We start from the raw sequence: 13,639 nt of genomic DNA, 5'->3' as shown, positions 1-13,639 counted from the left end.
AGTCCTGGAGGTTCCCAGAGCCTCGGGCACCGAGGGGGAGACCCTGACACTGTCCCTCCTGCCCCACCAGTCTGCCCCCCACAGCTCCTCTTCCTCACCCGAGTGCTGCTGGGGGGTTGGCAGGAAGCGTAACCAGCAGGGTCCAGCACAGTCAGGGTTTCCTGGGGTGTCCAGGAAACAGGATGAGCTGTTGTGTGGCCACTCATGGTCAGCTTGGTCTGAAGGCCTCCCTGGGGACACACAGGCAGCGAGGTCCAGGCTCCCTGTCCCTCCCCCAGGGTGACAGAGCCTGGGAGAGGCCCGCGGGAGTCCCTCCAGCCGTTGTGGTCCGAGACCACATTCCAGGGTTGGGTTACGCGTGGAACCTGGAGGCAAGCGGGGTGTGCGTGGGCCCTGCCGCTGGCAGGAAGCAGGGACTTGTCTGGAGCGTGGCGGGGCTGTGCCATCTTCCCTTCTGTGTTTGTGGAAGAGCCACCGAGCAGCTCCTCCTGAACTTTTCTTTATTAATGAATCTTATCTCTGCTCACACAGCACTCAGCGGATACAGGCCGCGGGTGATAAACAGGGAGCGAGCAGGCCCCAATGAGAAATTACCTGCTCGTAGCCAGCAGATTAGCCAACAGCTGGCCCGCGGGGGCTGTGGGGGTGGGTAGTGCTACGTGCACTGGTTCCCCCTTCCCATCCCCCAACCCCAGCAGGGGCCGCTGGAGGGAGGGTGCCCCCGCAGAGGCTGGCCTGTGGGGACTGGCGGGTTCTTCCCTGAGCACCTGGGACAGGCTGAGCCCAGAGCCTGGCCCCACGCCTTCAGTCAGAATGGAAGCGAGATGTTCCTTCTCTTCATTTCTCCCTGCGCCCAACCTGACCTGCTGGCCCCATAACCCCTGGCCTGCCGGCTCCACAGGCACACACCTCCCTGGTCCAGCCGTGTCCATGTTCAGAGGCACCTGTGGAGTGGTGTCAGAAGCGGGAGGCTGCGGGGCCCTGCCACAGGCTGAAGGTCTGTTTCCCTCCAAAATTCATATGGTGAAATTCTAATCCCCAAGATGAGGGATTAGGAAGTGCAGCCCTTGGACTGGGATTAGCACTTTATAAAGAATCCGAGAGCTCCCTCACCACACCCCATGTAGGCGCACAGCGAGGAAGTGCCTGCTGTATACCCGAAGCCTTCACCAGACACCACGTCTGCCGGTGCCTTGAGCTCCGACTTCCACTCCAGAACCCTGAGCAGCCAATGTCTGCTGTTCATAAGTCACCCTGTCTGTGGGGTTCCAGCAGCTGGACGCAAAGAGACAGAGCATTGGTACCAAGAGTGGGGTGCAGCTGTAACAGACCCCTAAACCCTCTCTGGAGCTGGGGAGTGGGAGAGGCTGGAAGGGTTGGGGTGGAGCCTGTGAACAGGCCATGAAAGGTGATGCTGGTGAGGGCTCAGGAGGAAGGGAGGAGCACTGTGGAGGGAGCCCCCATGTTCCTGCACAAGGAATACTCCCAGAATCTTAGGAGGGAGCACGGGCAAGGCCGCTCTGAGGAGGCCGTGGGTGTGTGTGGCGGTGAGGGAAGACTCGCCTCAGGTGGAGCTGGGCTGGGCTGGGCTCGGGCCATGTTTTCTGGAAAGTGAGCGTGTGAGGGATGAGACTGGAGATTTGGCTGCAGCTCTTTCCAGGCCAGCTGCAGCTCTTTCCTTCCGCTGTTATAGTCAGATGCGGGCACAGAGGGGCGGCCTAGGATGGCATCAAGCAGAAGGAAGCGGAACTTAAGCACCTGGGGAGTGCTCAGCCTGTCGCTGTCATCGCTGCTGGAGAAAACGAGAGCGTGTCTGGGAGAGAACCCTAGGGTGTGGCCCGCAACCGTTTGATAGGGAGGCTCGTGTGGGTGTGACCTCGGGTCCCGTCTGCCACCGTGGCAGAGAGACCGCCAGCTGGAACCAAAGAGGAGGGAGATGGGAAGGATGAGGGAGGCTGTCGACTTGGACTTGACATGACAGGACCACAGAGCTGTCGGCCGGCAAACACGCGCAGCTCTTCACCGCAGAGGAAGGGTGACCCTGAAGCTGGCTCAGAAAACTCCCAGCCAACGCCTTCTTCAGAGGGGACCGCGGCCCACGTGCCTCCCACAGGCCAGGAGCTCTGCCAGGCGGTGGGCGCCAGGCCTCCCCAGTGGGCCCGGGAGGCAGAACATGGAGCCACAGCAGCAGCTCTCAGGCCTCTGGGCCTCACGGGACTCGCCCTTCGGGGTTTGGCCTGCCCGGGGCCTGGCACCCTCCCTCTTGCCTTTCCCCCTTTTGAAATGGGAGCGTCCGTCCCCTCCTGTCCTGCATTTATCTCCCCCGTATGTGACGCCGGTGAGGTTGAGAGGAGACTTCGGAGTTGAGGGTTGGTGAGACTGTTGGGGCTGCTGGGGTGGAGAAGGATGTGGATTCTGTGGGACCAGGGGCAGGATGCTGGGGACCGAGGTTTGTGTCCCGCAGTTCGCACGTGGAAACCGAATCCCCGCTGTGAGGGGCATGAGGAGGCGGGGTCTTCAGGAGGTGCTGAGGTGGTAGGGTGGGGCCCTCGTGCAGGGGATTAACATCCTTATAGAGGGGACCCCAGAGTCCCCCCACCCCTTCCGCTGTGTGACGGACGGTGAGAAAGCTCCATCACCAAACACCAAGTCTGCCTGTGCCTTACCCTGCCCTTGTGGCCTCCAGGCCTGTGAGAAGTGAACTCTGCTTACGAGCCACCCAGTCTGCAGCGGCCGAGTGAACCAAGACAGGCCTCCACAGGGCAGGTTCCCCAACAGTGGGGTCGGGGACGAGCTGCCCGGGGCCCAGGATGTCCACTCGCTGCTGGGGCCGAGGCAGTCTCAGCCACTCCCAGCCCCAGCGGGCTCGGTACCCAACACCGAGGCACCAGGGCCATGGTGGGTGCGGCCTGTCCTGGGCGCTCAGTGTTGGGGCTCAGAGAATGTGAAGAGCCCGGGGCGGGGGTGGAGGTGCCCCAGGGGCAGAGGCTGGGCAGCCCCGTGAGTGATGTGGCCTCTGCCACGCCTGGATGGGGTGGATAAATGTACCCACCGCCCATGATCGAGCTGGTAATTACCCTTCACAATGAGTGATATTAATCGTGAAGCACCCAGTGCGCGGCATGAGAATGGCACCAGGAGCCGGCGGCGGCAGGAGAAGCCATTTATTAGCCTGATAAATGACCAAAAGATGGCCTTTCTGACCAGCTCCTGACAGGGCTTTCTGATAGCAGGGCCGAGGCGAGTCCACCTGTCAGGCGGCCAGGTGGAGCCTGCCTGGTCCTCCCATGCTCGGCCATCCAGGCCGCTGGGAGTGAAATCGCAGGTTGGGAGGGGGTGCAGAGGCAGCGCCCCTTGCAGGCGAGTCCCAGCTGCCTCCTGTCGTTGGGCGGGGATGGAAGGGTGGGACAGGAAGGAGGCAGCGTCCTTCTGAGCTCAGCCTGGGAGAAGCAGGGGGCCCCCATGCAGAGGGACGCGTGTGGGTGTGCCGGGCCGCAGGGACACAGTGTTTCTGAGCTGGTGATCATTCTGCTGTGGGAAGGCAGCCAGGGTGGGAGCTGGAGCGGGGTCAGGCATGGCAGTGTCAAGGAAGCGTGGCATAAGGTCCTGTGTGCCCGGGAGGACACTGGTGCTAAGCGTCTGCTGTCACCTGCTTCTGTCTGTCACTGTCATCTGATGTCTGACTGGGCTGAGCGTGTGTTTGTTGAATGAAGGCAGGGCTGCCGTGTGCGTCCTCCCTGCCAGGCCCCTCCACCTCCACTCTTTCCAGAGGGACCAGGCTACCTGCTAGTGCTGTGCCACCCGCAGGGGAGGCAGGTGTCAGCTCCACACACGTGGGGCCTTCTCGCCAGGCCCATCCCGACACAGGGCAGTCCCATGAGGTGGCAAGTTCCCACAGTCAGCAGTGCCGCTGCTGTTAGAAGGTGGTGGACTGAGATGACATCTGCGGTCCCTTCCGCATCAGGGCCCCCACCCGCCCGCGCCCAGCTCCTGTACATCCTTGGGGTCTCAGGCCACATGCACTTCCTCGGGGCTCTCCCTGGCCCTCCCGGGCTCCAGTCTCCTGGTGCGTGTCGTCGTCGGCTCCCACTCCACACTGGGACAGGACCCTGAGCCTTGAGTCCTGTGGGTGCCTCGGCCACCCTGTGCTAGGAGTTGGCCCGTGCTTAGTGCTTGGTGTGTGCTGGTGGAGCACGTGAAGGCCTGGATGAATGAGGCAGACATGGGCTTCAGGGCTTCAGGGACAGCAGCCCGTCCTCAGAGGTGCCCCTTCCAGGCTCAGCACGTGCGGCTCTCAGAGCCTCATTTGTTGGCTCTCCTGGCCTTAGAGGGCAGCCCGAGGGTCCCAGCAGGGCGTCTTGGCTGGGTGGGCTCAGGAGCCAGGGGAACAGCAAGTCCCAAGTCATTACAAGGCCTGTGCCGACACCGGGTGATTTAGTGGTGTGATTACTTCCTAATGCAGTATCTCGCAAAGCTTTTTATTAGATTTCTCCTCTTTTCCTTCCAAAGCCTCTTTGGAAATAAACACCTGGGGCTGTTATACTTCATACCACTCAGTTTAATTAACTTTTAAATCACATAACGTCACCCGGACCTCTCAGATGGTGGCGGTCGGGCCGGGGTGGAAGCCTGGCTGCTCCAGCCTCTCCACCCAGGGAGCACGGCATTGCCCAATCTCAGCCTCGGGAATCCTGAGCCTGGACTCCCCCCAGTGCAAGGTCCAATGAGGGGGACCCTTGGAGGGGCACTGGTAGCTCCTGGGACTCTGAGTCTAAGGGTGGCAGAGACACCAGCCCCAAGCCAGGTCCTCCCAGTCTGGGGAACCCATTGAGCTCCACAGCCTAGTGCTATGCTGCAGGTGTGGGGCCTGAACCCAGCTGCCATCATCCCTGAGAAACTGCCCAAACGGTGCCTCTCGCCAGGTCAGCAGGATCCTCGCCCAGTGCTGGGTCACGTCCATCCCAACCTGTGTCCCCACAGGAAGCACTTTCTTCCCTGGGGCTTCTCCCCAACCCGCTCTGCCCCAAGTCTGGGTCCTGCCCTGGGCCTCGGGCCTCAGGAGGGCCCCTCCCCAGGCCAGCAGATTCCTTGGAACAAATCTTGTGACATCCCCCAACGTGGGCACCAGTGAAGGTTCCCAGCCCCTCTGGTTGCTGCTGACACTGTCCACCCACCCGTGCCGGGCCCTGCCTCCCCGGGCTCTTCCCACCATTGGTCCCAGCCCATTGTTTCTGCCACTCCAGGTCCCGGGCAGCAGCCAGGTGAACCAGCTGTTGGCAGGCAGGCGACTCTAGCTCCCCGGGCAGCAGCTAGGAGGCCTGGCCTTTGGCAGGCAGGGATCACAGATCAGTTAGGCCCTTCTGCGCCTGCCTGGGATGCAGAACAGGTTTCGCAACGCTGTAAGTGCCTGTTCCTGAGAAAACAGAGGTCGCTGGCACTGAAGGCTGTGTCCCCAGCACCTTCCCCTTTGTGGACCTCCCGCCGTCTTCCTTGCCATGCCTTCACTAACTGTTCCATTCTAGTTTTCTTCTTCTTGGGACCATTTTGGTTGGTGATTGGTGACTTTCCAGGAATCGTGCATTTCCTCGAGTTTTCAGACTAGCCATGCTGTCCCGGGGCCCCGAGCAGATTCCTCTGGCGCTGGTCACTAGGGTGACGCACAGCTCATCAGGGGCTTCCTGGGCACTGCTGGGGATGCCTGTCATCCATGAGGGCAGCACGTTCGAGGTCTGAGCTGTCCCAGCACGGCCACCCTGTCGGGGTTTCCCATGATCTCGGGTCTCATCGCCAGGACAAACGTGCAGACGGCCCTCCCCCACCTTCTTCATGGGCTCAGCCGTCAGCCCCCCACCCTGTGCCGGCCGAGGCCGGGCTCCTGCCGCCCACTCTGGTCTGGGCATGGGTCACCCCACAGGGTTGCCGCCATCAGTCAGCAGTGGGGCTGGGAGGGCCACATGAGTGTCTGTAGATTCGGGCACAGACGCTTGTGGCCTGTGGGCTCACTTCCTGCCTCCCTGCCACCTCGTTGGCTCCAGCCAGGCTGCCACGGTGGACACAGGGTCACAGAAGCTCAGGGCAACACGTTTGTGGTCCTCGACCCACGGATGCGACGCCAGGCCCTTCTCGCGTCTCTTCCTGCTCTCTGACGCCCGGAAGCTGCTTCCTGTGGGGGTCCCACGCGGGGTCAGGCAGGTTTTGGTGTGCCCTCTCCGCTCCCCATCCCAGGAGGGGAGGAGCTCCTAGTTCTGAGGCTGCTCTGTGCAGGGTCTGGCCTGCAGTGAACACGTGTTTGCTGCTGTCGCAATCACTGCCGTCACCAGCGGCTGGACAGGGCCAGTGTGCAGGTGTGGACAGTGCGGTGACTGATCGCGGGGCTAGTCCTGTGCCCTGGGGTGCCTGTTCCCCTCTGTGAACTTGGGCAACCATGGCTTTGGGGGTCCCGGGACCTGGGCCCAGCCCCATGCCTTCTCCAGCCCAGGCCGGCTCTGCCCAGTCACCTGTGCACCTCCCCGGAGTCTTGAGCACAGGCCTGGAGCAGTGAGATCATCTGCCCAGGCCCTGACCCGCCATCTGGAGCCCTGCAGGAACTTGGGGTACCCCCACCTGGACCCACTAGAGGAAGCCTGGGCCCCACAGCCAGTGTAAAGCAGCAGCTTCTGTTCATGGTACCAGGGGGCTGAGCCGGGCCCGGGCAGCTGGGTGGCTCCAGAGGTGGTGGGGGGTGAGTTCCTGGGAGGCAGGGTGGGCGCCTCCTAAGATAGAACTCTCTGTGGGAAAGGATGTCTGGCGGTGGGAGCTGCCTGGAGGAATGGGTCCAGAGGGGCCCTCGGGACCTGACTGGGTGCCTGTCGGTTCTGTCCTGTTCCCCCAGAAGGGGAGACCTGCCCAGGGATTTATGACCGAACACCAGGCCCAGGGGAAGCCGCTGCCCCGGCCGCCACTCATCCACAACCACTCAGATTAAGGCGAACGAGAGTGGCGAGAACAAACGCCTCGCAGAGCTGTTCCGGAAATTAGATTTTTCCCCTTAAGGTCACTCACTCCACTGGAAAATTAACCAATATTTTCCTAATCAAAGCGGGGCTGTTTCTTCCTCGGAGGAAGGTGGCCGCCCTTCCGGCGCTTGTCATTCATCTCGGAGGCAGCTGCTGCCGCGTGGGCTCTTGTTTTATTAAATAAACTCCGGTTTTTATGGCCGCCTCTCAGTGCCGCCTGCCCCCCGTCCAGGGAGAGTGGCCTCAGGTGTTGGGCACTGCGCCGTCCTGCTGCCGCTGCCACTGCCGCTGCCACTGCGGGGTCACCTTCCCTCCACAGCCCCTCAGGGCCCTCCCAGAGCCGGTGTCTGCTGATCCAGCCTCCCCTGTACCCCGGGGGGCTCTGTACACCTGGGGTTCCACCTTTAACCCAGGTGGGAGTAGGGAGCCTTCTTGAAGTCTCACCTAGGATGCCAGGACGCTGCCGCTTCCCGTTCTTGGGCCATGCCGAGCACGACTTGTTGGGGCCTGTACAGCAGTGCAGGCTGAGGAGGGCGTGGACCCAGTTGTCCACCTCAGTGAGGTCCTGGCTGCCCCCCGCAGACAGCCCTGAGCGCCCCCGCCTGCCTGCCACTGTGTCCACGGGAGGGCCGACCATCAGGGGTCCAGGCAGCACTTCATAAAGCAAAGCTTCACCCAGATAAGACGTGTGGGCTGCTTGGGGTCTCTGCATCTGCAAAACAGTATCTGTGAAAATAAGGAACCGTAGGAGATGTGGGCTGGAAGGACGGCTAGTAAACATGGCCCCTCCTCACTTGGAGACTTGTGTTGCTAATAACGAGGACATGGATGAGGGGCCTCCCACAGAGCAGCGCTTCCCAAGTGCCGCTGAGTGAAGAAGCCCTCGACAGCCTAGCACAGCATCGGCTCCCTGACCCCGCGTGTGCGTGCGCGCGTGTGTGTGTGCATGTGTGTACGTGCATGTGTGCATGTGTGTGCATGTCTGTGTGTGCATGTGTGTGTGTGTGCATGTGTCCATGCATGTGCATTTGTGTGTGTGTGTACATGTACACCCATGCTCACAAACAGGCTGGAGAACTACATGCCGTCACTTCTGTGCGCCTGCTGGTGTGATTCTGAGTGACTGGGTGATGGGTAATGAGTATTATTTTTATATTTCAAAATAGTGTGAGAAGGAGGCTATCCTACTGAGGCACAGACCAGTGGGCAAGGACCTTGGTGGTGGGGGGCATGCAGTCCTGTGGGGGACCCGGGCTTCTCCTGTGGGGATGTGGCATCCCCTGGGATGCTATGGGCAGCAGAGTCACCTCCAGGGCCCCTGGCTTATCCTCAGCAACTCAGAATTAAGTGACATCTTCCTCCTTCTCTGGACCAGCTGTTTTCCAGAGCAGGTCAGACAGAGCTCAGCTTCCCCATCTGCCAGGATTCGGCCCTGGGCTGTCGGAACCAGGAGCGCAAATCCCTGGTGCGCAGAGCCAGTGGTGCCCCTTGAGGGCTCACACAGCCTTCCCATGACCCTTGTCTTGTACTCCTGGTAGGGCCTTGAATCCCAGGAGATCTTGCTCTCCCATAAGAAAAGCAGCTGTGAAAGCACAGCCGGGCCTGGTGACTGGCCCCAGCCACCGAGGAGGCGGCAGGGAGTGCTGCAGACTGTGGCAAGCTTGGATGGAGCATCCTATTCAGCGCGAGGGCCCGGCATTTCCACTGGTATTCAAATGGAGCTGGAAACTTCCTGTTTCCATTGGCCTGAGACCCTGGGCTGTCCGTCTGCCCTGGCATACACACAGCCCACCCACACCTCTGTCTACCCGAGTGGCCGATGGTCAGCCACACACACCAGGAAGCCTTTGCCGGGGCCACTGGTGGTGATGCGTCCGGCATGGGCTGCTTTTGCTCGTTGGCATCTGTGAGTCCTGACCCCTCCTGGGGCTGCAGCAGGCGTTAGTGTTGTTGAGGGAGGGAGAGTGGCCTGCAGACCCAGCCCTGAGAGCGACACTAGGTCTGTGTGCCCCCAGGAGCTCCTCCATCATCGTCTCTGCACAGACCCCAGCCCCGTCCCACCACATCCCACACTGGGACTCCCAGCCACTTCTCCGTCATGAGAGCCCACAGTTCATTTGAAAACCAGTGTGGTCAGGGGCCGAGACTGGCTTGCATCTGGGTAGCCTGTTAGCCCTGGAGAAGCCGGCTGTGTAGCTGAGCAGCTGCGTGGGTGAGAGTGGGAGCATCACAGGTCACAGGGGCCCTCTGTCCCCTCAGCACGTGGGAGCCTCACTTGACACAGCAAGTGGAGGCCTGGAGCCGGCCAAGGGGTGCTAGGCAGGCTGATTCGTTCATTCTTGTACACAGCATGTAGCAAGTGCGTTCCGTGTCCTGGGCCCAGGGACGCCGAAGCGATGGGGACCAAGGCCTGCCCAGGGCTGAGGTCTCCCCACTGTGTGCGTCCAGGCTTTGGGAGACGGGCTGAGAGCAGCTGCTGGAGGGGGTGAGGGCTGCCCAGGGCCCAGGGCTGAGGTCTCCATGCTGTATGCATCCCGGTTTCAGAACGTGGGCCGACGGCAGCTACTGGACAGTGCCAGAACTGGTCTGGTCTCTCCCAGGAACCTTCCAGCTGAGCTTCCCCTGCAGTGGCCGCCCAGTAGGGGCTGGGTTGTGTGGGACCAGAGGACAGCTAGAGGGTAGAGGTCTCCACTGTCTCCTGGTAGATACGTCGGGCCCCCCCATCTTCCCAAGTCACGTAACGCTGCACACCCTGGTCTGCCCCGTGGTACCTCCGCGAGCACCGCCTGCCATGCCTGGTTTGCTGCTCCATGATCCAGCGGCTCCTGCAGTCCTGGCACGTTCGGATGTGTCCGGAAAGAAAACCAGTGCTTCCTAAACGGAAAAGGACAAACGTCAGTTGGAAAAGATGCGTGGCCTTCAAACAAACACCCTGGATCAGGGAGGAACTCCCTGTTCCCAGGACAGACGGGAAAGTCAGAGGCCTTTAAAACATCGTTTCCAAAATTAAATCACAGAAAGATACCTGCTGGATGTGAGGAGATTATCTGTATTCCATTCTTGGGGCCAAGGAGCAAATCAGCTGCAGAACATGTTTTGAAATGTCTCTTTGTAATGAATGTGGTCAGTGAAAATGTGGAGCCATCAGCAGGACGCGACCCTCCCACCGCAGGATGAAGAACCTCCCGTGATACCATTCAAGCCCCACGAGCTGAGCCGGCAGAGAGCAAACAGCAGCTTCATGCAGGCTGCGGGTGCTGATGAAATGGAAAAGGCACTTCACACATCTTGCACACGCAAATTGCATCAGGTGGAGTATTCTTTGCAAAGAATGAAGCACTTCCTCCTCCTCGGCTCCTGGGCAGGGGAGGGGGCGGCGGTGGGGGATCTGCAGCAGGGACGGCCGGCCTCAGGCTCCTCATCCCCTCGCTCTGGGAACAACACAAATGCAAACACAGCATGTCTTCCTGAGCCACGGGCGTGGGGCCGGGCGCTCGGTCATCCTTTCCTTCTGCCCATTCCTTGTGGGGGCAGCTCCTGGTCCCAGTGACCTCCCAGGGCTGGGCAGTAACCTTTGTGGCTGGACACACTCGGCCCAAGCCTCCCGTGGTATCTGTAGTCTCCAGTTCTGGAGGGCACCTCGGGCACGAGTGACCCATGGCATCTCACCGGGTCTCTTGGGTGCTGGCTCCTGTGGTGGCTGTGGTGTCATCCATCCTGCTGGTGTTTGTAAACCTTCTGAACCCTCTATGGAAACGCTGTCCGTGAGGGCTGACCCCCTTTATGTCCCCTGTCCTGGCTGGAACCTCGAGTGTCTTTGTAGAGCTGGAGGAAAGGGCAGTGTTCCAGGCCCAGGAACTGTCAGCCGTGGACGTCCAGGGCTGCAGCGCTGGGGGCGGCCTGTGCTGCCGACCAGCCCCTGGCCCTGCGGGAAGGGCAGCAGGGAGAGACTGGCCCTGGAAGGTTCCCCACTGTGGTCTGGGGCAGGGTGGGGCTGGCCCCTTCTGCAGTTCTGGACGCTGGTGCTTTAGGGAAACGCCTTGGGTTTCAGCTACAGTCTGAAACTGCCTGTGTGGCTGCCCCCTCCCCAGTGACGCTGAACGCATGTGCACATCTCCCTGGTCACGGGCACCTTCCTGGCACCAACTGAGTCTCCTGGTCTGTTCCTGGGCACCTCCCCTCCCTTGGGGAGCGTGGAGAGAAGAGCCTGGCACAGCTTTTCCCCCAAGGCAACAGGAGGCCTTTCCTAGGGCCTGGAGGGATCTCTGCCTCCCCAGAAGCAGCTCCTGGCTCTGAATGCCCAAGAGCCTGAGGGCAGAGAGGACGCCAGAGGTGGTGTGGAGCGTGTCTATCTCCTAAACAGCGCGCTCCTTCCCACGAGCTGGAGCCCGATGCGTGTCTGCGTGGAGCACGTCCATCTCCTAAACAGCGCTCTTCCCCGTGAACCAGAGCCTGACGCGTGTCTGCTTGTTTCCGAGCTGCTGTTTGTGGTTTGAGTCCCCATGCAGGGCAGCGGAGGGAGGTGGCGAGGGCTGTAACACACCAAGGTCAGAGCCGCCGGCCTCCCACATTGACATTCTGTGCACTGCCTGTGTGTGATCAAGTCTCCCTCCAGAGCGCTGGGCCCTGCGTCAGCGTCAGGAAAGCTACAGACAAGATGGGAATCATGCGTCTCCCGACCCTGAGCCCAGCAGGCTGTGCCAGCTGTTAAGTAGCTGGTCAGCGTATCAGGCACACAGCATCGCTGGGAGGGAAGAGGACACCCCTTCACTCCGCTCTCCCCGCTGCAGTCAGGGCCTGCCTCCCGCGCCCGTCAGGTGGGGCCTTTGCTGCACAGACCCTGTGCCCGTGTGAGTCCAGGAGCCTCGGGCTCAGGCCCCTCCTCCCCGCACCCCTGTCCTGCTTCTGATGGCGGGACAGTGACCCCGGCTGTGCCCGCTCACTGACTAGTGGCACATTGTCTCCGTCCTGGCAGCAGCTGTGTGAGGCAGGCTTTCCTGTCCCATTTGCAGAGGAGGACACAACGCTCAGGTGCTGGAGTGGCTTGCACAGTGTGGCCACAGCCCTGCTGACTGCACCCACGCGCCCCTCCACCACCTGCAGGAGCATCGAAGGATCGGATGCAACCAGACGGGGCCCTTCTGTCAGTGCCCGGCCTGTGCCAAGCCACAGCAGGATGTCCTGGGGGCAGCCTGGAGAAAGGAGGGCTGGGCCCTGGACTCCCCCTGACTTTGGGGGGATGGTCACCAAGGGGAGGTGCTGGGCACGTGGCAGCCTCGGGGAGCACCTTCCTGGGCCAGCTGTAGGCCCATCCCAAGCTGCGTCCCCTGCCTGCCCCTGCCCCTGCCCCCTGCCCCTCCCCTTGGGCCACCCCTGCCCCCTGCAGGGCTCCGTGTCAAGCTTCTTCAGCAGGGTGGGACCTCGAATGCTGTCCATGTCCCACACCTCGCGTCTCAGGGTCTGTGGTAAGGCACCCAACCAGGGTCTCTCCCCAGGTCTCTCGCCAGGTCTCCCCCCAGGTCTCCCCCCAGCCTCGAGGTGGCCCCTCGTGCCCCTGGGCCCCTACCTGTCCAGCAGCAGCAGCTGGGGCTCCCTGTCCACTGGGAGCGCTTCCTCAAGCATGAGATTTTGGCACGGAGGCCTGTGGGACCACCACACTTCTCCCCAAAGGCACACCGGGGATGGCAGAGGGTCGTGGGAAAGTGTTGACACTCGTTGGGTCCCCGGGGAGCCCCTGGCAGGCCGCTGTGTGGCTGGATGTGAGTTAAGCAATTCAGCCGTGTGAGGCTCCGTGACACCAGCCAGGACACACCTGGAGTTGTGGGGATTTTTAGTTGCCTTCTAGTGGTAGTGAAACCACGCTGACTTGCACAAGTGTTCCCGCATAGGCTCCACTAGCCGCCCTTCCCGGCCCCACTCACATCCTGAGTGTGTGCTCAGGCCCCTCAGAGGAAACCAAACTTCTGAGTGTCCCCTCCCCGCCCCTAGCCATGGAGTGGCCGTGGCTGAAGTGGAAGAGATTCAGAGGCTGACAGCCGAGGGGAGGTTTGAACCTCACTAAAATCAGTCGGAGCTGACGTTCATTTCAGCATCGCCCACGCTGTCTGGGTAGGAGGTGACTTTGCCTCCACGTGGCCTGCCGTGGGGCTTCTTCCTGCAGCGGGATCTCCTGGGTGCTCCAGGAAGACGGAGCTGGGACAAAGTGTGCCACTCCAGAAGTGAGTCTTAAGCTCAGGTCTCCTCCCGGCCTTGGTTTCTGACTCCTTCGTATTAGGAAGGAGGCCCCCAGGAGGAAGCATGCACTTTGGCAATGAGACGTTTTAATTGCATCTTAAAATAGCATTGCAGTAAAGAACACTAAACCGTGACTAACCAATTGCACTTCAGGAAGCCCTCAGCACAGTCAGACACGGGGAAGCGCGGAAAAGCTGCCCACTCGCGGACGCCCATCAAGCCCCCTCAGGAGGGGCTGGGTGACAGAGGAGGTCTACACCCCACCTGGGCCCCTTTCCCAGGTTCAGCCTTCATTGCGGCCTCCCTGGCCGTGAGGGACGTCTCCGCAGGAGCTCCCCGGGGCCGGCTTTGCCTGAATGTGGAAGACAGAGGGAAGAGTGTTGCTGTTTAGTTGATTTACTGCTGAAGAA

At 61.3% G+C, this 13,639-nt stretch overlaps 1 protein-coding gene across 25 annotated transcripts in view; it reads left to right on the top strand.

The window, feature by feature from the left end:
• MAD1L1 (mitotic arrest deficient 1 like 1) overlaps positions 1-13,639 on the top strand; it is a 414,737-nt gene that overhangs the window by 373,537 nt on the left and 27,561 nt on the right. The window lies entirely within an intron of this gene.

This window comes from Pongo abelii, chromosome 6, assembly GCF_028885655.2.
Source record: "Pongo abelii isolate AG06213 chromosome 6, NHGRI_mPonAbe1-v2.0_pri, whole genome shotgun sequence".
NCBI classification, from domain to species: domain Eukaryota; kingdom Metazoa; phylum Chordata; class Mammalia; order Primates; family Hominidae; genus Pongo; species Pongo abelii.
This window is presented reverse-complemented; position numbering and strand designations above follow the sequence as displayed.